The 26,605-nt window shown below is 45.4% G+C and overlaps 1 long non-coding RNA gene across 1 annotated transcript in view; it reads right to left on the bottom strand.

Moving 5' to 3' along the window:
- Positions 1–26,605, bottom strand: part of LOC129050205 (uncharacterized) — a 45,956-nt gene that overhangs the window by 15,777 nt on the left and 3,574 nt on the right. Inside the window, exons 2-4 of the long non-coding RNA XR_010137250.1 lie at positions 24,011–24,102; positions 1,158–1,289; positions 822–1,058 (exon numbers count right to left, since the gene is read on the bottom strand). This is a non-coding gene — a long non-coding RNA (uncharacterized LOC129050205). The remainder of the gene's footprint in view (positions 1–821; positions 1,059–1,157; positions 1,290–24,010; positions 24,103–26,605) is intronic.

Raw genomic sequence — 26,605 nt, 5'->3', positions numbered from 1 at the left:
CTACTAGCTGATCTCCCATTTCCCTCCAATCCACTTTGTCACTAGAGCCAGCATGACCTTCTCTAAAACGCAAATTCAACCCTGAGCTGCCCAGAGATGACTTTCTAGGGTAAAGTCTGCTTCAGAATCCTGTGCTGCTGCCACATAGATCTGCCTGCAGTTATCAAGACATTTCTGCTGCCTCCTGGTGCTCCTTCAGGCTGTCTGCTCCCCAGAAAGGCCACCCTCCCTGACACCTTTCCCTCCCCTCGGTGTTGACCATTGCATCATTGTATCTTCTATGTCCCCTGTAACTTGACCATTCCTCTACTATTGCACTCAGCATATGCCTGACAGTTTCTCAGCTCTGGTTCACTTAAAAACGTGCACACCATGTCTTCCCCCAGCTGAATCCCCAGCATCTAACCAGCATTCAGAAAATCCCTGCAGACTAAAGATCGGGAGAGTTTCTGCCTCATCAATAATGTTTCCCTTATTCCTGGGATGACCCCCAAATTGACCTCAGAATGCAGCTGGTCTTGGGTCATAGACCCCTGTGGACAAGAACCCATGTGGCGGTTCAGATTCCTGGGCTAAAGGAAGATGCTTCAAAAGTTCGCAGCAGGGAACTCGCCCTTTAAGGGAGAAGAGAAGATGGTGCAAGCTCCCTCCCTACCCAGGGCAACTGAGGGTGCCCCCAGAAAACTCCCTCTGCCCCCCATGCATTTTCACTGGTCGCCTAGGAGTCCCGCTTGGTATTTATGAGTGTAAGGACTGCTGCTATCACAGGCCATTTAACCTCCAAAGACACCATACTGCTTTTGAGAAGAGTGGCCTCTTACCTTCTATTTCATTAGCCAGGAGCATTTTATGGTTTAATGCTTGCTCTTCTTCTCAGATGCAGAAATGTTAGTGGCTCCTTACTGTGAAGGCCTTTTTCATTCCCTGAGGGCCATCTCACCTGGAAGTAATCTACAGGACACTGGGTTCAAGATCCTCAGCTTGACCTCTGGTAAAACCAGCAGGAGGTGGCCCTCCAGCCCCAGAGGCCCCAGCTCAGAAGACAACTCAGCTTCCAGCTGCAAATGAGACAGGGAGTAAGGAGAAGAATGAATCCTTCTCAATAAATTCCAAACTACCATGTGATATTTTATCCTAAGGTATCATAACACACATACCTTGTGTTATGGTATTTATATTTTCAAATGAGCGTATTCATCACAAACATCATTGCACAGCCAGCAGCCTCAACTCACAGCCCTGGAATCCCACGGCCAGCAGCAGGTCCAGAGGCAGGTGGTCAGACAAAGCTGCAGGGAGACCAAGGCAGAAATAGAGCCAGACACTCCATCAACCAGTCCTTCCTGCTTTGTCCCAACTCCTACTGTGCGCCAGGCACTGCAGGTTCAGTGGCAGACAAGACAGAATAGTCCCTGCCCAAGGAGTGCTTATCTACACAGTGCGAGAAAGTCTGTGAAGTGTGTTGAAGCCAAGAGGAGCCTGGTTTTCATGCTAGGGGCAAGCAGAAGTCATCGAGGGCTTTTGGCTAGAAATTGAGTTATTGGCCAGGTGCAGTGGCTCACGCCTGGAATCCCAGCACTTTGGGAGGCCGAGGTGGGTGGATCACAATGTCAGGAGTTCGAGACCAGCCTGACCAACATGGTGAAACCCCATCTCTACTAAAAATGCAAAAATTAGCCAGGTGTGGTGGCACGCACCTGTAATCCCAGCTACTCAGGAGGCTGAGGCAGGAGAATTGCTTGAACCCAGGAGGCGGAGGTTGCAGTGAGCCGAGATCGCGCCACTGCATTCCAGCCTGGGCGACAGAGTGACACTCCATCTCAAAAAAATAAAATAAAATAAAAAAGAAAAGAAAAAAGAAATTGAGTTCTCTGGTTTGCACTTTGAATGGGCCATCTGGCAGTTAACAATGGATTGTTGGGGAGTGACAGGAGATGCAGCAGGTCAATCAAGGGCTAATGCAGTGGGTAGACCCAGCACCAAGGGAGAGTGTTAAGGAATGGATGTCAGCTGTGTCCGGAGTCACCAGTGCATACAACATGGGGGACGTGAGGAAGAAAAGCATGCAAGATGCCCCCTTGGTTTTTCACTTGAGGACCTAGTGGAACAGCAATCATTTAGAAGATGGAAAAGGCTGAGTATAGAGAGGAAGTGTTTTGGGGGAGGAGATGATTAGAGTTTCCTCCTTTGAGGCCTCAGACAAATCATGCAGCCTGTTTAAGTTTTGTGCTGGACATTTTAAGTTTCAGATATTGTGTGGCAACATCCTGGAAGCAGCTGCACATCCAAGTCTGAAACTCAGAGGGGTGAGAAGGGGGAGTCTGAGCTGGAACCAGAAAGAAGCTCAGAGCCTGCAGAGTGGAAATATGAAGCTATCTTACACCCCAGGAGGGAATATGAACAATGGGATAGCCCCAGAGAGTTTCCATGAGACAGGCTTGTTTCAGAGTAAAAATGAAAAAGAGTTTTGAAGGGAAAGAATCGCCCTCTGCAATAAAGTCCAGATTTTCTGTGCATTAGGAGGTCAGCAAACCATCCATCAGTAGAACCTGTCCCCCCGCCCAACTCCAGTCCTGGTGACACTCCTTTGAGGTCTCAGACAAGACAAGTCATGGAACCTATGAAAGGCTCCAGGTCTTCGTCTGTGAAATGATGAAATGAGTGTCGGACTCGATGGTGTGACCACGACCCTTAGCACTTCACCTGTGAGCCCAAGTCATTCCTCTGCTCACACCTGTATGCTCGTGCAGTGCTAGGTGTGAGGGATGCTCAGGACTGTTGAGAAGGTCCCCACATCGGGACATTCTTCTTTTTTTCTGTTTTTTGAGACAGGGTCTCACTCTGTCACCCAGGCTGAGTGCAGTGGCGTGATCATGGCTTACTGCAGGCTTGACCTCCCAGGCTCAAGCAATCCTCCCACCTCAGCCCCCCAAGTAGCTGGGACTACACGTGCGGACCATCGTGCTTGGCTAACTTTTAAATTTTTGTAGAGACAAGATCTCCCTATATTTTCCAGGCTAATCTCAAATTCCTGGGCTCAAGCAATCCTCTCCCCTTGCTGGCATTATAAAAGTAAGCCACTGCGCCTGGCAGGAAATTGTTCTATAACATTGGAGAACCCGGCCATAAGTAAGCATCACGTGGTGGATGTCTCATGAAGTGCATCTTCTCAGTGTGCTGTCTGCTTCTCAATCCCTGCCTAGGAAAGCTGTAGGGTTCAGTGGTTCTGGTGATGGGCAAACTCTTCTCTTTCTAGGAGGAAAGAAAAGTATCTGTGATGGTGGCAATTGAGAGCCACTCATCACTGTCACATGTGCTACAATCTGTGTTGTAGGCAAGGCCAGCATGGAGATTACAAGGACACCGAGTCTAACAAAACTACCTGCTGGGGCCTGAGTCTGTAGCTCAGAGCGTGGCCATAAGATTCAAACTGCTTACCCAGTCACTCAACCCAAGATCTAGTTCCCACCACGAAGGGTGGGGGGGGGCACCAGGGGAGAAGAAGGGGTAGGAAGAGAGGGAGAGAAGAAAAGGAGAGGATGCTGATGCTGAAAGTAATTATAAATAACCATTAGTATTCAAATGCTCACATATACACACACACACACATACACCATAGTTAGGAACTAAAATCCAACTTGAGAAGTATCATAGTGGTGAGGAGGGAGCAGGGATGTACACGTGTGCTAAAATTTGGCCATTAGGAAAAATGAAGTGCTGATAAATGCTATAACACAGATGAACCTTGGACATTATGCTAGGTGACACACGCCAGTCATGAAAGGTTACATGTTGCATGATTCCATTTGCATGAAATATACAAAATGTCTAGACATGCAAATCCATAGAAACAGAAAGTGAACTCATGCTTGCCTAGGGCTATGCAGAAAGGGAAACTGGGGGGTAACGGCTAAAGGGCCTAGGTTTCTTTTGGGGGCTGTGAAAATGTTTTATTTTATCTTATTTTATTTTGTATTTATTTATTTATTTTTGAGACGGAGTTTCACTCTTGTTGCCCAGGCTGGAGGGCAATGGCGTAATCTCGGCTCACCGCAACCTCTGCCTCCCAGTTCAAGCAATTCTCCTGCCTCAGCCTCTCGAGTAGCTGGGATTACAGGCGTGTGCCACCATGCCCAGCTAATTTTGTATTTTTAGTAGAGATGGGGTTTCTCCATGTTGGTCAGGCTGGTCTCGAACTTCCAGTCTAAGGTGATCCACCTGCCTCGGCCTCCCAAAGTGCTGGGATTACAGGTATGAGCCACCACGCCCAGCCTATTTTATTTTATTTTTGAGACAGGGTCTTGCTCTGTTACCCAGGCTGGAATGCAATGGTGCAATCTTGGCTAACCGCAGTCTTGACCTCCGGGTTCAAGCAATTGTCCCACCTTAAGCTTCCTGAGTAGCTGGAACTATAGGCATGTGCCACCATGCCCAGCTGATTTTTTTACTTTTTATAGAAATGGGGTCTTGCCATGTTGCCCAGGATGGTCTCGAACTCTTGGCCTCAAGTGATCTTCCCACCTTGACCTCCCAAAGTGCTGGGATGACAGGTGTGACCTACCATGCCTGGCTGGAAGATATTTTAAAATTGATTGTAGTGAAAGTCACACAACTCTGGAGATATACAAAAACATCACAGAGATGTACACTTTCAATGGGCAAATTGTATGGTATGTGAATTATATCTCTCTAAAGCTGATTTTATATATATTTAAAATAATATATTTTTATGTAACTATATAATGCATATTTTATATAAAAAGTGACATATATATAAGTGCACTGAAACACTTGCTCTTTTTGTGTGTGTTGAGGGTGCTTATAGATATTGCCTAATTCTACATGATGATAGATGAAACGCTGACTGTTGATTCAATTATTGAAGTAAGAAACATTCCTCTGTCACAAGAGAACAGAGACTAATCATAAAATGTTGCTCTTGAAAACCACTTGCCAAACTCATTCCATTCCTAGATTTGGTTGGGGGTTGGAAGAAATGTCATAGTTGGTTGTTTGAGAAATGCGATAAAATAAAATACATGTTTTATAATAAATGTCAATTCTGGCAGTTGCAATATGTGCAAAAACAGAACTGTCCCTGCAGGGTGTGAAAGTGGGAGCTATGTTTGGAGGAGCCGTGGAGCAGAGCCAGCGGGATGGAGCATGCCATGAGGGAGAAGATGCTGGAAGCCATGGGTGGGGGGCGCTGGGTATGGGATCGAGAAGACGCGTGACTGGCTACTCCTAACTCTTGTGGCCCACAATAAAGCAGCCTTGGTGGATATTAAAACTGAGCCCTGCTTGTACTTTCTGTTATTATTGTTTTGTTTTATTATATTTTATTTTATTTTATTATTTTATTTTGAGACGGAGTCTCTCTCTGTTGCCCAGGCTGGAGTGCAGTGGTGCCATCTCAGTTCACTGCAACCTCTGCCTCCTGGGTTCAAGCAATTCTCGTGCCTCAGCCTCCCGAGTCACTTGGATTACAGGCGCCCACGACCACGCCCGGCTAATTTTTTGTATTTTTTAATAGAGACGGGGTTTCGCCAAGTTGGCCAGGCTGGTCTTGAACTCCTGACCTCAGGTGATCCACACGCCTCAGCCTCCCCAAGTGCTGGGATTACAGGCTTGAGCCACCGCACACAGCCTGTTATCTTAACACTTGGTCCTGCCCTCGTCCAGTGGCTCTCCAACATGCGTATGCATCAGAATCATTTGGAGGGCTCGTAAGAACACAGCTCACTGGGCCCCTCCTCCACATGTCCAGGGTGGGGCATGAGAATTTACATTTCAAGCAAAGTCGAGATGATACTGGTGCTGATGCTGAGACCGAAGCTGATGGCAATGCTGGCGTGGCCAATCTGTGGACCACACTTTGAGTAGCAACCGGAAGGGACCCTGCCAAATGCATTCCAGGGCCGGATGCTAACACACTGAGGATTTTTTCAACAGGGGTTTCTTCAGATCACTCGAGACGTTCCAGGGGCAGAAAGGGTTAAGGAAGAAAGGGAAGTTCTGCCCCTGAAAGACCTGCTGGGGCCCCCATACAGTTTAGATTGGATTCCAGGCTTCTTGCTTATTGATTGCAATCAGTTGTTACCCCTGTAACAAATTGCGTTAAATTATTGAAATAGTAATAGGCGCAGCTGGGTAAATAATGCACAGGACGGTGCAAGTCTATATTCATCAAGAGATTGTCCACACTACACGTCTCCCACTGGGCCTGGCTCAAAACGATTTGTTCCTACCAACCTGATATTTCTCAGTGCTTGACCATCTGCAGACTCCCCAATTGAAGAGAATGAAATCACTCATGTATTTTGTACAGGTCTCTGAACATAGTCTTCAAGGTTTGCCTGCACATATCCACGAAGTGGCCACACGAACATGAATCCTAAGTGCCTTTAATCTGCTTAACAGCATGTATGCTAAAAGTATTTAATATCTCCTGATGGTAACAAAACTCATGATTAGAAACAAGTTACTCTCAATTACATGCTGCGTTAGAGGCAATTTAATGAATTTGAACTCAAAAAGCCTTTGTTTCCAAAATGCAAATTTGTTTTAAAAAAATTGAGATTTGAGATTGCTTTTTTTGCCCCAGTGAAATGAGCTTCATGAAAAACAATGTTTTCTTAAAGAAGCTTTCGCTGTAATGAGATATGGCGGAGACGAGCCGTGGTGGGGCTGATGAGGATTAAGATAGGCTCTTTGGAAAGCACCATGAGACAGAACACGCAAATCACCATGGAAACCCAGTCACGTAGTTATTGTATAATAGGTTTGCTAATTAGCCTAAAAAGGTAGAAATTCCACGGCCAAAGATCAGGGTGGGTGGGTATTAATGAGTAATACAGCAAGAAAATGGAGGAATGGGGCAGCCGGGAATGTCCATCTCTCCCTGACCTGCCAGGTAACGGTGACATGCATGGCTTGGCAGTAACATGCAGTAGAGGGTCTTGCTGTCCTGTTGGAGGTGGGGACACGAGAGTAAGTCATGGGCTAATGCCCAGTCTCCCCAGCCTCGGAGGCCTGCTGCTGCCTTTCTGATGTTTCCAGAACTCACAGAGCCTCCCAGATTCTTGGGCTGTGGGAGAGCTAACCAGTTAGAGCAGGCTGTGCTGTTGCATCCGGAAAGTCAGCCTGGCCCTGCAATCCACAAGGCTCCAGGTACGAGGCTGGACCAAAACCTGAAGGCAGGAGAAGGAGAGGCAAATCCATTCTGGGCGCTTGCACTAGCCAGGCCCTACCCTAGGAACTTTCTCCCACTGCAGCTCATTGGATGTGCTCCTAAAGCCTAGTCAGGACGAAACATTTGCTGGACACCAATTATGTGCCCAACACTGAGCCCTTTTCTCTTAATATTAATGATCTCAATTCTGATGAAAGATGAAGTAAGGGATAGAACAAGCTCTAGGTAAACACAAAGTACATTAAATATATGAAACTGTCACATTTATTTCAGACCTTTTTATGTATGTTTGTTTTTTGAGATGGAGTCTTGCTCTGTCGCCCAGGTTGGAGTGCAATGTTGGCTGGAGTGCAACCTCCGCCTCCCGGGTTCAAGCGATTCTCCCCACCTCAGCCTCCCAAGTATCTGAGATTACAGACACCCGCCGTCATGCCCGGCTAATTTTTGTACTTTTGTAGAGATGGGGTTTTGCCATACTGGCCAGGCTGGTCTTGAACTTCTGACCTCAGGTGATCAGTCTGCCTCGGCCTCCCAAAGTGCTGGAATTACAGGCATGAGCCACTGCACCTGGCCCAGGCCTTTTAATGCTTTAAACACAACATTTCAGGTACAAGTAAAGTAACCTCTGAAACTCTCACCAATAGGTAGATCCTTCCTTCCGCGTCTTTAGGCTTTTTGCTACCTAAGTGTTTATTCATAAACAAACAATATTCTGTGTTTTAAAATGTAATGATTCCTATCACATTATGTTTATATTCTGAAGCTCAATGTTTCCATTTGACATTAAGATTGCAAGAACTGTGGGTATTGTCACATGCAGATCAATAAGCAAGCTCAGTAACGTTGCTAGGATTAGCCCATGAATATGGTTGCAAGGCCTGGAGTCTGTATAGATACACACCCTTAAGACTTGCGACTTTGAGGCCTAGAATGTGGTCAGGTGTGTGTCACTGTTCCATGTGGGCCTGAGAAGCGTGCACCAACTCTGCTGATTGGGTTCTCTACATGTCTATTAGAACAAGCTTGTAAGTGGTACATACTTACTGATTTGCATCTGCTGGTGGTTTCTACAGAGTTTTTGTTTTTGTTTGTTTGTTTGTTTGTTTTGAGACAGTCTCTCACTCTGTCACCCAGGCTGGAGTGCAGTGGCGTGATCTCGGCTCACTGCAAGCTCCGCTTCCCCCGGGTTCACGCCATTCTCCTACCTCAGCCTCCTGAGTAGCCGGGACTATAGGTGCATGCCACCATGCCCGGCTAATTTTATTTTTTTTGTGTATTTTTTTTAGTAGAGACGGGGTTTCACCGTGTTAGCCAGGATGGTCTCGATCTCCTGACCTCGTGATCTGCCCACCTCGGCCTCCCAAAGTGCTGGGATTACAGGCGTGAGCCACCATGCCCAGCCCGAGAGTTGTATTTAAAAATTTAGCAATAAGACTTTACCTGTGTCAATTATTTTGACGATCACACCTTTTCAAAAACATGTATGATATGAGTCTTTTTTTTTTCTTTTTTGAGACACAGTCTCCCTCTATCACCCAGGCTGGAGTGCAGTGGCGAGATCTTGGCTCACTGCAACCTCCATCTCCCGGGTTCAAGCGATTCTCCTGCTTCAGCCTCCCAAGTAGCTGAGATTACAGGTGCCTGCCACCACGCCCAGCTAATTTTTGTATTTTTAGTAGAGACGGGGTTTCACCATGGTGGCCATGGTTGGCCAGACTGGCCTTGAACTCCTGACCTCAGGTGATCTGCCCACCTCAGCTTCCCGAAGTTCTGGGATTACAGGCATGAGCCACCACACCCGGCCTGATATGAGTTTTATGGATACAGAAATATGAGGCTCAAAGCTGGGACATGACAGACTTAGGGTTGGAACCTGTCCACTTCCAAAGGCAGTCACTTCTCTTTCTCCTAGACGTTGGTATGATCTAGCCACCCAGCAAATAGAGGCAATTGGGCCTGTGTTGAAACCCAGATCTATGAGGCTGTGAGGCGAAAATGCTCAATCCCTAAACTATCGTGCAAAATCTAGCAAATAAAAATCTACCCATTCTATCTGGAAGACAACCTGAGATAGCCATACATTGAGCGGCTCATAAATGTTACCCGATGCCACCGCATAACATTAGCCACCTCCAAGCTCATTTCCGACCTGCTTCCTCCTACATCAGATCCCATCTGGCTCTTGGAGCTCATTCGCCTCCCTGACTGGCATCCTGCTATCCTCCACTTGTCATTTTAGCTGACCTGATCTTGCCTGCTGACTTTAAACTGGTCCTATGGACTTCCCCCAGCAGTACTAGCTCCCATGTGTGCCCCTACACACACCAGGCCCCGTGGGCCCCAGGACCACTGCCCCACTCCTCAGTGACCCCCTGGCCATCAGATGGCCCGGCAAAGGCAGGTTCCTAAATGAACAACCAAAGCCCATTCCAAAATGTCTTCCCAGCTCTTAAGTCTGATTTTCTGCCTGTTACAATGGAGATGGGAATGGCAGATTCACCACGACACTAACTTAGCCTGGGCCTCAGAGGCCCTCCTTTCCAAAGGCCCCTTCTAAGACGCTGTACTTAATTTTATCTTCTCAAGGAGGATTCAAAAAATCCTAGGAACTTCAGGTCACCCAAAACCTGGGTCCACTCCTGCAGAAGTGACTCTTTCTTGAAGATCTCCTCGTCAAATAGTGAGGTGCTTTGGGGAAGCTGATGGGTTTAATCCCAGGATTAAAGCTTACATGAGAGGAGCAGGCCTTTGCCCGTCTCCTTCCACTTGTGCATCAGGCTCAGAGCCTTCCCCCATGCCACCTGGGAAATGCTGGCCTGGGTCAGCCCTGCTCCGCTGTGGCCTTCAAGCAGAAGAGGCTTCAGCTCCCAGCTCAGCAATGTGCCTGGGCCCCGCCCTGCTCCAGCTGTGTCCACTGGGCTCATGGGGAAGGGCCAGGACCAAGCCAGATGATCTGACATGATGGAAAGGGAAATTCTCAGCATTCCTTCTGCAGAAGACATCTGCCAAGTGCAGTGCAGTGAGGGGCAGCAGGCTGGGGTTTTCTCAAGCAGCCAAATGCATCTTCAACCCTAGCAGAGTTCAGTGCGGAAAAAACTGGGTCATCTCTAATGAAGTCGAGTTTCAAGGGGAACAGGCATCCGCTGTGGAGCAGGAGGCCGGGAAGGGGAAGACCATGGGGAGGCTAAGGGAGGACACAGAACGGAGCCCTGAAATACTCTCTCAATGCACACAGACTTCCAGTTTTGGAAAAATGTCTTTATATTCCCAGAAATGACCCAACGGAACAATCAGATTACATTATTTTCTCCAGTCTTCAATGCACAGTGATGGTTCCAGATGGAAGGGGCCAAAATCCTATTTTTAACTCTGTCTTGACTGTCACACTAACCGACCACCGAATGTTCCTCAGCAGGGACCCAAATGTTCATGTTCCTTTCTCCCCACCCACAGGGCGGGCTTGGTGGGGAAACATCAGCCTGGCGCTGTGAACTTCCCAAGCCAGCTTCAGCTGCTCAGCTTCCACCAGGGCACTGGAGGGGTCTCTGGAAGGCTGCCAAGAGCCCTCTCTCACCTACAGCCAAGGGAACACTCTACGAATGACTTCCTAACAGACTCTCTTAGAAGCCTGTGCATTTTAATGACTAGAGGCCTTACATTATTATCATGTCCTCTTGACAAAGCCAAGTTCTCCTTCAAGACTCAGCTCATTGACTCCTCCACAAAGTCCTGTCCAGCCACCTCCCACCTGGAGGCTGAACCAAGCCACTACCCCCACCCCAGCATCTCTGCATGATAGCACTTATGACTGTATAATTGCCTACTTCTTTTTTTTTTTTTTTTTTTCCTGAGACGGAGTCTCGCTCTGTTGCCCAGGCTGGAGTGCAGTGGCACAATCTCCGCTCACTGCAAGCTCCGCCTCCCAGGTTCACGCCATTCTCCTGCCTCAGCCTCCCGAGTAGCTGGGACTACAGGCACCCGCCACCACGCCAGGCTAATTTTTTTTTTTTTTTTTTGTATTTTTAGTAGAGACGGAGTTTCACCATGCTAGCCAGGATGATCTCAATCTCCTGACCTTGTGATCTGCCCGCCTCGGCCTCCCAAAGTGTTGGGATTACAGGCGTGAGCCACCGTGCCCAGCGTTAATTGCCTACTTCAACTCCATCTTCCTCACTCGTCTTGAGGCATCACATCCCCACCCTCCCCTCCTGTAGCTCCCTCTGTCTCCACACCCTAGGGAGTCCGCAGACACCTTTCCCTTACTGCCCATTCAGTCATTATGATTATGAGCCAGCATTTGACAAAGAAGCTATGACTTGGAAAGATTGTTTGCCCAAGGTTCCAAAGCTGGTAAGTATCAACACCTAGACAACACCCAGATCTTCTGATTCTGAGTCTGATACACCTTTCATTGTTCAGTGGCTACTGGTAACAAGGCTTTAAGGAAATAAAGATGGAGGGAAGCAATAATATTTTGATAAATGCAGCTCCTCTGCCCCCAAACAGAAGAATTGAATGATAAATTGTGGCCGAAGGCACAAGAAATAAAACAGTCACAAACTAAAATGCCTACAGAGGCCAGGCAGGGACTGTGATGCCTGAAGCAGGCCAGGTGGTGAGGATGAGCCCTCTGAGAAGGTATGCCCAGCTCCGGGCCCAGATTTTATTCAGAACCAACAGATTGCTGCCACCAGCAACACGGGCCCATAATGGCTTATTTTATGTTTGTAGTTAGAATTTGGGCTCTGATATGAAATCGTCAATACTTTTAATAATGGCAGGTAATCCACATGTTTAAAGAAACAATCTGGGGGTTGGTGAATAAAACACATCTGCAAGCTGAGCACATACAGGCCACCAGTTTGCAACCTCCTCGGACATCAGATCAACCAGTAGCACATTAACCTCACTCAGCTTCCTGGCTGCCGCCTCACTGGGAGGCCTGGGGCTTCAAAGGATTCAGACAGAAAGGGTGGCCCTCAGCAGCGAGGCTGCCTGCTCCAATGTAGCGTCTTGCTCTTCTGCACGTGTATCCTCACAACTTGCAGTGGAATCACTGCATGATTTTTGTCACCCAGGGGGCCATTCTGATCAGTCAGCCTCCGGGGGATGACGATTTTTTAGTTTGTGTCTGATTTGGCATTTACTTTGCTCCTACCAGACGACTTTCGACCACTTTCTTACAGGATGCCTTTGAGATTCTTCTTTAGGTATCCCCTGAACCTCACACAGTAATTGCAGAAGAATGAACACTTCACCAATGGGAAATGGAAGAACAGATTGCCTCCCAAACCTTCAGCCCACTCCCTCCTCCCTGTCTCTCTTTGGGCATGTCTGTCTTAAACCGGCTGACAGGCAGACTTTCCACAGACTGCTAGAGCGCTGCTGCTCCTAGCATGACTGAGCATCTGCCATGTGCCAGGCACTGTTCCTCATCAAATCCTCGAAACAATCCTAGAGGACAGGTCCTAGCTTGGTTCTGTACTAACAGATGAGACTGAGGCTCAGAAAAGGAAAAAAACACACTAGTAGCAAAGCTGGGATTTGAACCCAAGTCAGTGTAATTCCAGAGTTCACACCCAGTGATACCAGCTGTTATGATCCTCATTTTACAGATGGCTAAAGAATTTCAAAGAGATTAGAAAAATTTCTGTAAGTCACATCCAGCTGGTAAAAGAAAGAAAGAAAAAAAACAAAAACACCTCACAATTACATCAGGTCAACAATACACTCAGACCCAAGGGGCAATTCTAGATCCACTTCTAAATTTTAACACAGGCCTAGTTGAAATGAAAAAAAAATGATGCAGCTAGGCACGGTGGCTCACGCCTGTAATCTCAGCATTTTGGGAGGCCAAGGCAGGAGGATCACTTGAGGCCAGAAGTTCAAGACCAGCCTGGGCAACATAGCAAGACCTCGTCTCTACAAAAAAAAAAAAAATTAGCTGGGCATAGTGACCCATGCTTGTCATCTCAGCTACTCAGGCTGCTGAGACTGGAGGATCACTTGAGCCCAGGAGTTGGAGGCTGCAGTGAGTTGTGATCACACCACTGCACTCCAGCCTGGACAACAGAGCAAGACCCTGTCTCAAAAAAAAAAAAAAAAGAAAAAGTGATCCTAATAAGAACGTAAGTTTCATGCTGGCTTTGCTCTAATCCCAGCTAATCATGCCTTTCACTAAAAAGCTTAAAGAGTACACATGACCTTATCAGGTTGAATCTTCGCATTTGCATGTAAATCTGATTTCTTCCCTGTTTACAAGTATGCCCTTATCGCCCAGCTTCTTGATATTCAGTGTGGTATGCAGCAATAGCAACATCTGAGAGTCTCTCAGAAATGCGGAATCTCAGATCCCACTCCAGACCCACAGAATCAGAACCTGCAATGTTAACAACATTGCTAGGTAATCTGTTTGCACAGGAAAGTTGGAGGAGCACGTGACCCCAAGAAATCTCAAATAGCAGCAATTTTATAAACATTTCTCTTCGATGTGTCTAAAGACAGCATGGACTAATAAAAGCTGTTTTGTTTTGTTTTTAAAATAAAAAAACAAAGACAGGGATCTTGCTTTGTTGGCCAGGGTAGTCTTGAACTCCTGGCCTCAAGCAATCCTCCCGCCTTGGCCTCCGAAAGTATTGGGATTACAGGCATGAACCACCACACCAGCCAAAAGCTATTTTTTTAAATACAAAGAGTCTACCTAGAGACAATGCCCCCAGACAAGAGCCACCTGAGTGGCCCACAGTGAACTGTCTCAGAAATGTCATTTCTCAGGTGAACAAGCCAGCTTTTCAGGGCCCTGTGTTGCACCTGAATCCTAAGCTACCCGCTTACCTAGCCACCAGTATCACCAATATCACTACGGCGACTCTGCCTCTTCACCCACCGCACGCACCCACCCTGCCTACAACTGTTCTGGGCCTGTTCTTCCCAGAGCTGCAGGGAGGGTGTCATGGGTTTATCAAAAAAAATGGAAAAAGGAAAGAAAAGTGGCTTTCAAATTCCTTTCAAATGACTAGAGAATAAAACTGGTCTTCGGCCATATGGAAAAAAAAAATGCACCCAAAAATGAGGTAATAGGGGAATAGCAATGAACCTCAGAAGCTGTCCTTAAACCAAACCTACGATGAGTTTGGAAATGTCCTTATAAAGCCATATTGGACATGCCACTGGTGATTCCTCGGTGGCCTGGCTGTGTGTGGTATGGGGCTGAGACCAGAACCGTGGAATCCCGGGTTACAGGAAGGTCGGAGCTGTTTCAGTGACCAGCCAAATCTACAATTAGCCCTTTGGGGAGATATTTAGGAAGGGACCCCTGGCTGGAAGAAGGACCCAAGCCCGGGAAAGCCAGGAGCCTTCTCCAGAGGGCGTTGCTTGGCTTTTCTCAAGGCTTGCTGGAATTTCATTATCCCATTCACGGAGTACAGATGGGAATTTAATAATTAATTAGGGAATTGCTCACCCCAGAGCGCGTGCAAGGGGATTATGCAAATCAGTCGAGATTGTGGCAAACGGCTGAATATTTTATAGTGTGTTTAATTTGCAAACACTACCCACTGAGACGGCTTAGGTAGGAAACCTATAATAATAATTATTATTACTCATCAAAAACCACTTGAGTTTCCATCAAACTGCCTTCCTTTCAACTGCTTCCACCAAACACTTCCCCCAAGAAATGCAGTATTTTTTAAAAAATGAAAAACAGAAAGTAACTGAAATTCAAAAGAATATTAGGAATGAAATGAACCTGTCCAGATAAAATAAAAACTAACCTGGACCCTACCTTTTGCCAGCCTACAACTCTCGTAACACTCAAATATCTTCCATCCTGATAGTTTTCTCCTCTAGATACCAACTGAGCTAGCAAGCTGAACACAAAAGAGAGCAATGTGTTCCCCTGTGTGCACTCCACACACTACTTAATGCATTAATTAAGCCAACCATTGATTCTGTAAACACCCCTATATCCTTCCTATAAATATTCCTTTGCTTAAATAATCTGGAGCCATTTCCTATTACCTCCCAACAAGCGCCCTAGCTGCTCTAGCTTGTAGAGATAGTAAGGGCTAGAGAAGCCCATGCTCCACGGACTTCTAGCTAATTCCACCCGTTCCACCACCAGCACCGCCACAGGTTGAAGACTCAGTCCTCTAGAACAGGATTGGCAAACTTTTTCCATAAAGGGCCAAATAGTAAATATTTAGGCTTTGCGGGCCATACGGTCTCAGTTGCAACTTCTTAACTCTGCTGTTGCAACACGAAAGCAGCCTCAACCAATATGTAAACAAATGAGCATGGCTGTGTTCCAATAAAGCTTTATTCACAAAAACAGATGGTGGGCCAGATTTGGCTGCCACCCAAACCTTCTGGCACTTGATATTATGCATTTTGTAAAGCATTCATGCAATTTTCTTTTTAATGACTCTGAGCATAAGTATATGTAAACCTAAATGTATTAAATTAAACCAGTGGCTCTCAATGGGGGACAATCTGGCCCCCTGGGGGACATCTGGCACTATCTGGAGATCGGGGTCATCTTTGTGGGTGTGTGGGTTGAGCAGTCAAATGGGGTACCAAGCTTAGAAGGACCCCGGCCCCACGTTTAATTTAATGCTCTGCTGTTGCCATCTTAAAATTCTTTTGTTGTTGTTGAGATAGTCTTGCTCTGTCACCCAGGCTGGAGTGCAATGGTGCAATCTCAGCTCACTGCAACCTCCAGCTCACTACAACCTCCACCTCCCAGGTTCAAGTGATTCTCCTGCCTCAGCCTTCCAAGTAGCTGGGATTACACGTATGTGCCACCATGCCTGGCTAATTTTGTATTTTTAGTAGAAACAAGGTTTCACCACGTTGGCAAGTTTGGTCTCAAACTCCTGACCTCAAGCGATTCATCCCAAGGTGCTGGGACTACAGGTGTGAGCCACCACGCCCAGCCAAAACTCTTAATACATATTTGTACAAGAGGCCCCACATTTTTATTTGGCATTGGGCCCCACAAATTATACTGCCAGTTCTGCTAGATACACAGAAAACATTGACAATTGTCACAACTGGGGAGATGCTCCTGGCACCACCTGGTAGAAGTCAAGGATGCTGTTGAACATATCACAACCCAACCAAGAATGATCAAAACGTCTACAGTGCCAAAGTTGAGAAACCCTGGATTAAACCATGTGAACTTGCCAATAATCTGCTATTTTTAACCTATAAATATTGTAATTTTATATGTACAGTCTAATTTAACTATGTTTTATTTACAATCCAGGAAAAAAAATCCTCTCTCAATCTATGATTTTTTATTTTTTTGCCCTTTTAATCACCCCCAATTTGTGTACTCATGAATTTATCTGTTTTCTGTTTTTTTCTAGATAACTAATACAGGTTCAGCATCCTAATCCGAAAATCTGAAATTGAAAATGCTCCAAAATTCAAAACTTTTTGAATGTCAACATGATATTCAAAGGAAATGCTCCTTTGAACATTTGAGATTTTGGATTTTCAGATTAGGAATGTTCAACCTGTATGTACAATGCAAATATTACCAAATCTGAAACACTTCTGGTCCCAAACATTTCCAGTAAGGGATACTCAACCTGTACGGCAAATAGCACAAACTTCTAAGATTCAGAAGCATATTCAGGCCAGGCGCGGTAGCTCACGCCTGTAATCCCAGCATTTTCAGAGGCTGAGGCAGGTGGATCGCCTGAGGTCAGGCATTCGAGACCAGCCTGGCCAACACGGTGAAACCCTGTCTCTACTAAAAATACAAAAATTAGCCAGGCGTGGTAGCGTGTGCCTGTAATCCCAGCTACTCAAGAAGCTGAGGCAGGAGAATCACTTGAACCCGGGAGGCGGAGGTTGCAGTGAGCCAGGATCACGCCACTACACTCCAGCCTGGGTGACAGAGCAAGACTCTATCTCAAAAATAAAATAAAACAAAACAGAAAGAAGCATATTCAGTAAAAATGAATCCCCCCACCCCAGCCCGCCCCCATCTCTGCTCCCCTCTCAGAGAAATCCCATCTTTCATTTTCTCATCTGTCCTTTGCAGCTATTTTGTAAATGGAGGCATTCTGGCCATGATTACTCACCTATCTTCTTTCAGGATTTCCTTTATCTGCCCCCCAACCCACTCACAAAGGCTCCCCTACTGCTGGCCCATCTGCTTTGCCTCTCATTTTACCAGGGACACTGACTTCCCTGACAAGAGTTCCACTTGTCCAGAGCTTTCTGCTCCCACAGCTTTGTCTCTTGGAACCAACTGATTGGCTTTCTCTGTTCCCCTCTTCTGAAGTCCCGGCTGAATAAAAAGTCGCATTCCACTTTCTATTTCCTACTTTCTCTCCCTTAGTGTTCTTTGTCACAGAACATATCTTTGCTCTATTTAAAGTCTGCTGGGACCCAGCACCTGTCGCAATCATTGAACAAAATGAAAAGCTCTTGCACTTGGTTCATGCCAAACCTCTATACATAGACTTGACCCCTTGTGTCTGTTCCAGCAAGAGCAGGAAAGAGACAGTTTGATGTTGGAGACTCTAACTTCCTGGTATCGATTTTGACTTGAAGAGCAAAGGAGGGGCCACCTCTCATTATGAGTGTGAGTGTGGTTGTGTGACTACCTATATGCTCTTCAATTATTAATACTACTTTTGAATTTATCCAAAGGACCATCAAAAGCAACCAGAAAAGCATAAGCAGGCAGAGAACACCAATTCAAGAGAGCAATTAATTTATTTAGTAGTATTTAACCACTATCTTAATTCAAGGGTGACACTTCTGGTTGGGAGGAGAAACTCCCAAGAAAATGTGGCTCTAGGCCGGGTGCAGTGGGTCACGCCTGTAATCCCAGTACTTTGGGAGGCCGAGGCGGGCGGATCACGAGGTCAGGAGATCGAGACCATCCTGGCTAACACGGTGAAACCCCGTCTCTACTAAAAATACAAAAACAATTAGCTGGCCGTGGTGGCGGGCGCCTGTAGTCCTGCTACTCGGGAGGCTGAGGCAGGAGAAAGGCGTGAACCCATGAGACGGAGCTTGCAGTGAGCGGAGATTGCGCCACTGCACTCCAGCCTGGGCCACAGAGCGAGACTCTGTCTCAAAAAAAAAAAAGAAATAGAAAACGTGGCTCTAACCCCAGCTAGCAGCAGACGGTGGCTGGGAGGGCAGCTGGTCCCTAGTAGTCTGCCTCCTTTGTCTTCTTGACCTTCCAAATCCCACAGTGGCCAGGCTTCATCTCCCAGGAGAAGAGCTGCCTACCCATGTGTCCCCTTCCCCTGCTAGGAGGTGAGAATGAGCCGCAGAGGCTGGTTGTCCTGGCTGTTATGATGTTGGGGGTGGCAGCTCAGAGCTGGAGAGAAGCCTGGGCCACATCGTTGATGGGGAAGTTTGGTCTCAGACGCCTGAGTGGGCCCGGCTCTCACCTCCCCAAGCATGGCTGTCATCACCCTGGCTGGTGGAGAGGACTGAGAGGAAGCAGAGGGGGCTCACCAGCTCTTCTAGCTCAACTGTTCTACCTCGCAGTGCTGCGACCGTATGTTCCTCCAGGGAACACTGGGTCCTCCCCAGTGCCAGCTACATCCCTGTCTAAATGCATGCTTGGGATGGTGAGCATCAAGAAGGAAGGGTGCAGTGTAAGCTAGGGACAAATGAATAGGAACAGAAGAGCCTCAATCCTAACTTCTCAGATTCATTAGAATAGCACGTGCAGTATTTTTTTTTTTTTTTTTAGACAGAGTCTTGCTCTGTCCAGGCTAGAGTGCAGTGGTGTAATCTTGGCTCACTGCAAACTCCACCTCCCAGGTTCAAGCGACTCTCCTGCCTCAACCTCCTGAGTAGCTGGGATTACAGGTGTGTGCCACTATGCCCAGCTAATTTTTGTATTTTTAGTAGAGACGGGGTTTCACCATGTTGGCCAAGCTGGTCTTGAACTCCTGACCTCAAGTGATCCACCCGCCTCGGCCTCCCAAGGTGCTAGAATTACAGGCATGAGCCACCGCACCTGCCCTGTGCAGCCTTTTTTGTTGTTGTTGTAGTAAAATGTATGTAACATAAAATTTACCATTTTGACCATCTTTCCATGTATAGCTCAGTAACATTAAATATATTCACATTGTTACGCAGCCATCACCACCATCCATCTCCAGAAGTTTCCCATCATCTAAAACTGAAACTCTGTATGCATTAAACACCAACTCCCCATTCCCCACTCTCCCCAGCCACTGGCAACCACCATTCTACTTTCTGTCTCTGAATTCTACTACTCTAGGTGCCTCATATAAGTAGAATCCTTTTGTGTTCTGGCTTACTTCACTTAGCAAAATGTCCTCAAGCTTCATCTATGCTGTAGCCTATGTCCCAATCTCCTCCTTTTTCAAAGCTGAGTCATATTCTACTGTCTGAATATGCCACATTGTGTTTATCCATGCACCTGTTGATGGACACTTGGGGTGCTTCCACATTTTGGCTTTTGTGAATAATGCTGTTTTGAACATGAGTGCATAAATGTCTGTTTGAGCTACATAGAGTAAAAAAAAAAAAAAAAACAATACCTATTCCCAAATCCTACCTTGGGAGATTCTGTTCAGTAGCTCTGGAGACCAATGGGACCTGCATTTCTAACGAGATCCCCAGCTAATTCTAATGCCAGACCAGGTGTGGGAAACAGGTGTCTAGATTGCTGAAGAAGTTGTGCTAATCCCAGCAGCTAGTTATCTTTGCTGTTTCTTTGTAATCATATGAAAGTAAGTTTCATCCGCGCAAAGAGGGGCTGGGCTGAAGCAACACCTTATAGCGTAAAGTCTCCCTCTCCCAAATCCCACCCCTGATCATGAGCGTAGAAACAGCTTCCATTTTGTAAACGTCAGCTCAACCATCTGAACAAGCCAAGTCTGATTTTCCTGTCTACAATAAGGAAACAGTCTCAGACACAGCTCGTGCACCAGGACTCAAATTCTCTCTGACCCTCAAGACCTTGCTGTTTTGCTCATGGTTTCTACTGTTCTCACTCTGCTAAGCCCACCGTAGCGCTGCAGGGTGACTCTCTCAAAGTGGGAGATGCAGCATCTCTCAGAGGTGGGCTGTCTCCTCCTTCCTGGAAAGCTACCATCCACATCTTGGAACCCGTGAATATGACTTATGTTTCATCTTCAGGAAACCACAGTCTTCACTCTTAGGGTCTTCAATTGATTGGAAGAGGCTCACCCACTTTATGGAAGGTAATCACTCTACTTAAAGTCAACTTGGCATAAATGTTAATCACCTTTTTCAAGTACTTTCACAGCAACATCTAGACAGATTAGTGTTTGACCAAACTGGGCACCATAGCCTAGCCAAGTAGACACACAAAATTAAGCAATTTGGAGTGCATAACTCCAAAATCTAGAGATTTATAAAAACATAAGGGGAGGGGTCGGGTGCGGTGGCTCACGCCTATAATCCCAGCACTTTGGGAGGCTGAGGCGGGTGGATCATGAGGTCAGGAGATCAAGACCATCCTGGCCAACATGGTGAAACCCCATCTCTACTAAATAGAAGAAAAAAATTAGCCAGGCATGGTGCTGTGCACCTGTAGTCCCAGCTACTCAGGAGGCTGAGGCAGGGGAATCGCTTGAACCTGGGAAGCAGAGGTTGCAGTCAGCCGAGATCGCGCCATCGCACTCCAGCCTGGCGACAGAACAAGGCTCTGTCTCAAAAAAAAAAAAAAAACAACAACAACAAAAAAAAAAAAAAGGGGGGGGAGGAAAACAAAGACGTAAAGATGTTAAAGACTGACTACTGTAAATAATAAGACTACTATGAATTTATAATCACAATGTCTATAGTCGGGATGCTGTTACTATTATATTCTGTTTGCTTACAGAAAAATATTTGAAGAATCAAATAGTCAAAAGCAGAAATCCAGAAATTGTCAAGAGAATTACAATTATTGAGCCTCACTGAATGTTCACACTGCTGAGTAATAAAATTACAAATTATTTTACCTCTACTAAGTCATAGAATTTTAGAACTAAGAAGCATCTCAGCAGGGCGCGGTGGCTCACGCCTGTAATACCAGCACTTTGGGAGGCCGATGCGGGCAGATCAGGAGGTCAGGAAATCGAGACCATCCTGGCTAACACGGTGAAACCCCGTCTCTACTAAAAATACAAAAACAATTAGCCGGGCGTGGTGGCGGGCGCCTGTAGTCCCAGCTACTCGGGAGGCTGAGGCAAAAGAATGGCATGAACCTGGAAGGCGGAGCTTGCAGTGAGCTGAGATCGCGCCACTGCACTCCAGCCTGGGCGACAGAGCAAGACTCTGTCTCAAAAAAAAAGAACTAAGAAGCATCTCAACTTGGAGTCTATTGTTTTATGTAAAAGAAACCCAATAAAAGATATTTTCAAAGTCTTGGAAGAGGAATCCGAACATAAATGAGAGGAAAAAGACTACCCAAAAAGTTGATAAAGCTTTAGAATTCGGAAATATGTTTGGGAACATTTCAATAAAAGAAGTGAGAAATTACAGACTCCTAATTTGGTGAAAATGAACTTATTTAATTATCTTTAGATTTGTTTATAAAAGAACTGAGAGTAAAGTCAGGTAAACTTAATGGACTATGAACAAAATGTGCTCAAAATAATGAAATCAATCGAAATCATTCTGACATTAAAAATTGTAAAAAAATATTTTAGATATGTTCAAAGATGAAATTCACTAAGAGAAAGGTGTTCTATTTCTAACAGAAGCGATGACTAAGCCCTTAGATTTTTACATAATCCAATTAACTGAATGAATCTTTTGAATGCATTGGGAAAAGATTTGTCTTAAAATCAGATTAAGTTGAATTTGCTCCCAAAATACTGGCATCAACAAGATAATTAAACTTATAGTACACACTATAATGAAGAAATCAACAATGAACTGCTATTGAGCTTCATTGATTTAAAGAGTTCAATGACTATTAAGATTAGCCATTCAGCAAACCCAAAGTACCCTAAAACTTCACGGCTCATATATAAATCTTGAGAGGTTTTCTCAATTTTACAGTGGTTCTAAATATGTGCATGATCAAATCAGAAATTAATTGGAAGTGAAACAAATTATTTCTAAAGTGTTAAGAATAAAACTCAAATTTCTATCAGCCATGCCAGAGGAAGGAGTGAATGATCTATTTTCAGTGTAGAAAATATTACCTTCTCATAAAAAGAGGCAATCAAAGAGTGTACAGAAAAACTGTGGAAGGATAAAAGCATTGTGGAGGTCAGTCTGGCAGTTAATAAAAAGATCATATAATTTTTTTAGATAGTGCAATGATTGTGGTAGTTGAACTTTTAAAAATTTGCATTTTATTGAGTTCATCCTCATTCTAATACTCATTTTTGCACCTAATTTTACAATCATAATTTTGTATTTTAAAGGAGGGCTGCCAAATTTTATTAGCTTCCAGCTCCACAAAATCTGGATCTCCCTATGCCCTAGTCTGAAGGTCATACCCTATTAAGGGTCATATCCTAGCTATACTTTGCAACCAGGCCACAAACTCAAATGAACTCAACCTTTATCAGGTACCTACCATGTCCTAGACTCGGGACCTCCCCAGTCACGCCTCTCAGCCGCATAGTTCCCAGGCACGCTCTAAGACTCCCATCTAATACCACCCTTCCTAAGCCTTTAAAAAACCAAAAGCCAAGCCCCAAAGATCTTTGTGCTTTTATCTTTCCCCAGAAACAGTCTCATAGAACACACAAGAACACATACTTGGGAGCCCAGCTGCCTGGGCTTGAATTCCAGCAACCTGACCTTATAACTTCGTGACCTTGGGAGAATTACTTCTGCGCTCTGTGACTCAATGTTTTCTTCTCTAAACAGGGATAATAACTGTATTCGTCCCTTCTCTTACTGCTATACAGAAATACCTGAGACTGCGTAATTTATAAAGAAAAGAGGTTTAATTGGCTCACAGTTCTGCAGGCTGTACAGGAAGCACGGTAGCATTTCCTCGGCTTCTAAGGAAGCCTCAGGACACTACAATCATGGCAGAAGGCGAAGTGGGAGCATATATATCGCATGGCCAGAGCAGGTGGGAGCGAGAAGCGGGAGGTGCTACACACCTTTTTTTTTTTTTTCGAGATGGAGTCTTACTGTGTTGCCCAGGCTGGAGTGCAGTGGTGTGCCTGGCTAATTGTATGTTTAGTAGAGACGGGGTTTCACCATGTTGGCCAGACCGGTCTTGAACTCCTGACCTCAGGTGATCCACCCACCTCGGCCTCCCAAAGTGCTGGGATTACAGGTGTGAGCCACCGTGCTCAGTTGGTGCTACATACTTTTAAACAACCAGATCTCACAAGAACTCACGATGGTGAGGACAGTACTGAGAGGATGGTGCTAAATCATTCATGAGAAACCACCCTCCATGATCCAATCACCTCCCAGCAGGCCCCACCTCCAGCACTGGAAATTATAATTTGACATGTGATTTGAGTGGGGACACAGATTCAAATCATATCAATAATGATACACATCTCAGAGTACTGTTGTGAGAATGAGGCAACTATGAGTGCCTAGAAAATGCCTGGCATGTGTTCCCAGACACCTAGCAAGGTGTTTGGCAGAATGCCTCGCATATGATAGGTACTCAGTAAGATTTGAGTTCATTTGAGTTTGTGGCCTGGTTGGAAAGTGTGGCTAGGGCATATGACTTAATAAGGTATGACCTTCAGTAAATTAATTGATTTCTCTGGTCTTGGGTTTCTTTTATGTAAAACAGTAGACTCCAAGTTGAGATGCTTCTTAGTTCTAAAATTCTATGACTTACAAATAATTTGTAATTTTATTACTCACCAGTGTGAACACTCAGTGAGGCTCAATAATTGTAGTTCTCTTGACAATTTCTGGATTTTTGCTTTTGACTATGTGATTCTTCAAATATTTTTCTGTAAGCAAGCATAATGTAATAGTTAACAGCATCCCAACTGTAGACTTTGCGATTATAAGTTCACAGTAGTCTTATTATTTACAGTGGTCAGTCTTTAACATCTTTACATCTTTGTTTTCCTCCCCTTAGTTTTTTTTTTGAGACAGAGTCTTGCTCTGTCACCATGCTGGAGTGCAGTGGTGTGATCTCAGCTAACTGCAGCCTGTACCTCCTGAGTTCAAGCGATTCCCCTGCCTCAGCCTCCTGAGTAGCTGGGACTACTCAGCTAGTGGAAGCAACAAGAGGACAAGGAAATAAAATGCTCCAGGTGACTCTTGATTGCAATGAAAAGATCTTATTTTCGCAAATTTACAAAACTTAGGGCCATGTGAACACTGCGCTGGGATCCCTTCCCAGGCCTTGGAAAGGGTCCTGAAACTGAATTTTCCAGGTTGAGAGAAGCTGGATGCCTGTGTTAAGAGATAACACAAACCCCAGAGGCTTGGCAAGGCAAGGCAAGGCAGGGTTCACGGAACACCAGCAGGTGGGTAATGCCAGGGCCAGGGCACCCAAGGGCACTGAGAGAGTTTCCCTGCAGGTGATGAGGTGCCCAGGAGGAGTTTGAGTTTAGGAGTTTTCTCGCAGTTTAAAACAAAATTATGGAAGCAGGGGAGAATGGGAAATTTGAGCTTAATGTGTGCAGAGTTTCAGCTGGAGAAGGCGAAAATGTTCTGGAGATACACGGTAGTGATGGTTGCACAATGATGTGAACGTACTCAACGTCACGGAAATGTATACTTAAAAATGATTAAGATGGTAAATTTCATGTTATGGATATTTACCACAATAAAAAAATGAAAATAAATTTAAAAAATCTTTAACAAACTTTAAAAATTGAAATAAGCATAAATCCACATACAGTTGTTAGAAATAATAGAGAAATATCTTGTATACTTTACTCAGTTTCCCCAAATGATAATATTTTTGCAAAACTATAGTCCAATATCACAATCAGGGTATTAATACTAATACAATCCATTCCCATCTTATTCAGATTCCCAGTTTTACTTGTACTCATTGCTGTTCGTGTCACCTCTGTAGTTTCGTGTATCCATCATCACAGTCAACTATTATTCAACAATTCCAACCCACAAGGCTCTCTCCTGTTATAACCACACAAACTTCCCTGCACCCTGACCCTCACGCCAAATCCCTGGCAACCACTAATCTGGTTTCCATTTACAAAATGTTGTCATTTCAAGAATGCTATATAAATGGAATCGTACGATTATATACACCTTTTGGGTTTGGCTTGTCATACTCGACATTTTTTCTTGGAGAGTCATCTAATCTGTTGCAAGTATCAATACTCCACTCCCTGTTGCTGAGTAGCATTCCAGGGTATAGATGTAGCACAGTTTGCTTAACTATTCACCTGTCGAAGGACCTCTGAGCCAGTGAAGGACAGATTTTGGCTATTATGAATAAAGCTGCAGTAGACATCTGTGTACAGGTTTTTCTGTGAACAGTTTTTCTTTCTCAGGGGGTAAATGCTCAGGAATGCAACTGTTGCGTGGTAGTTACTTGTTTAGTTTTTACAGAAACTGTCAAACTGTTTTCCAAAGTGACTGTACCTGGGGCTGGGCACAGTGGCTCACGCTTGTAATCCCAGCACTTTAGGAAGCTGAGGCAGGAGGATCACTTGAGGTCAGGAGTTCGAGACCAGCCTGGCCAACATGATGAAACCCCGTCTCTACTAAAAATACAAACATTAGATGGGCGTGGTAGCGGGTGCCTGTAGTCTCAGCTACTCGGGAGGCTAAGGTACGAGAATCGCTTGAACCTGGGGGGCAGAGGTTGCAGTGAGCCGAGATAGTGCCACTGCACTCCAGCTTGGGTGACAGAGTGAGACTCCATCTCAAAAAAAAAAAAAAAAAGAACCAACCACCAAAGTGACTGTACCTTTTCCCATTCTCAACAGCAATGTATGAGTAATGTGTTTTTTCCACATCCCTGCCAGAATTCGGTGGTGTTGCTATTTCTTATTTTAGCCATTCCTTTAGGTAAGTAGTGGTATCTTGTGATTTTGATTTGCATTTCCCTTATGACTACTGGTGCTGCCTATCTTCTTAGGGGAGAGGTGTTATGCGTGGGAATGGTATGGTACATGGGAGCGTCAGAAACGTCAAGTGAAGGCGGTCTGAGCCCCTGACAATGGCCACGGAAGGCCTCAGCCAGGCTATGACAGTGAAGGGCCAGAGAGTGGGGGTGTAGGGCTCCAGAGATGCTTTAGAAAGTTGCCAAATGTGGTCACTAAGAAGACACGAAGAAGCATTGCTGAGGAAGAGGGAGGCATCCAAAGTAACTTCCCAGCTCTAACTCAGAGAAAGAAGTCTAGAAATGTTGATTTTTACCTGTGAGACATCCATGTAGCCCACAGGCATCTGGACACAAGCTTTCAAAACAGCGATTGCATCTGGGCTGAATGTATGGATTTGGAAGCTCAGAAGTTTCCCTCACAT

The sequence above is a fragment of the Pongo abelii genome, chromosome 16 (assembly GCF_028885655.2).
Source record: "Pongo abelii isolate AG06213 chromosome 16, NHGRI_mPonAbe1-v2.0_pri, whole genome shotgun sequence".
In the NCBI taxonomy this organism is placed as follows: Eukaryota; Metazoa; Chordata; class Mammalia; order Primates; family Hominidae; genus Pongo; species Pongo abelii.
The sequence above is the reverse complement of the archived record's forward strand: the minus strand, read 5'-3'. Positions and strand labels throughout refer to the sequence as shown.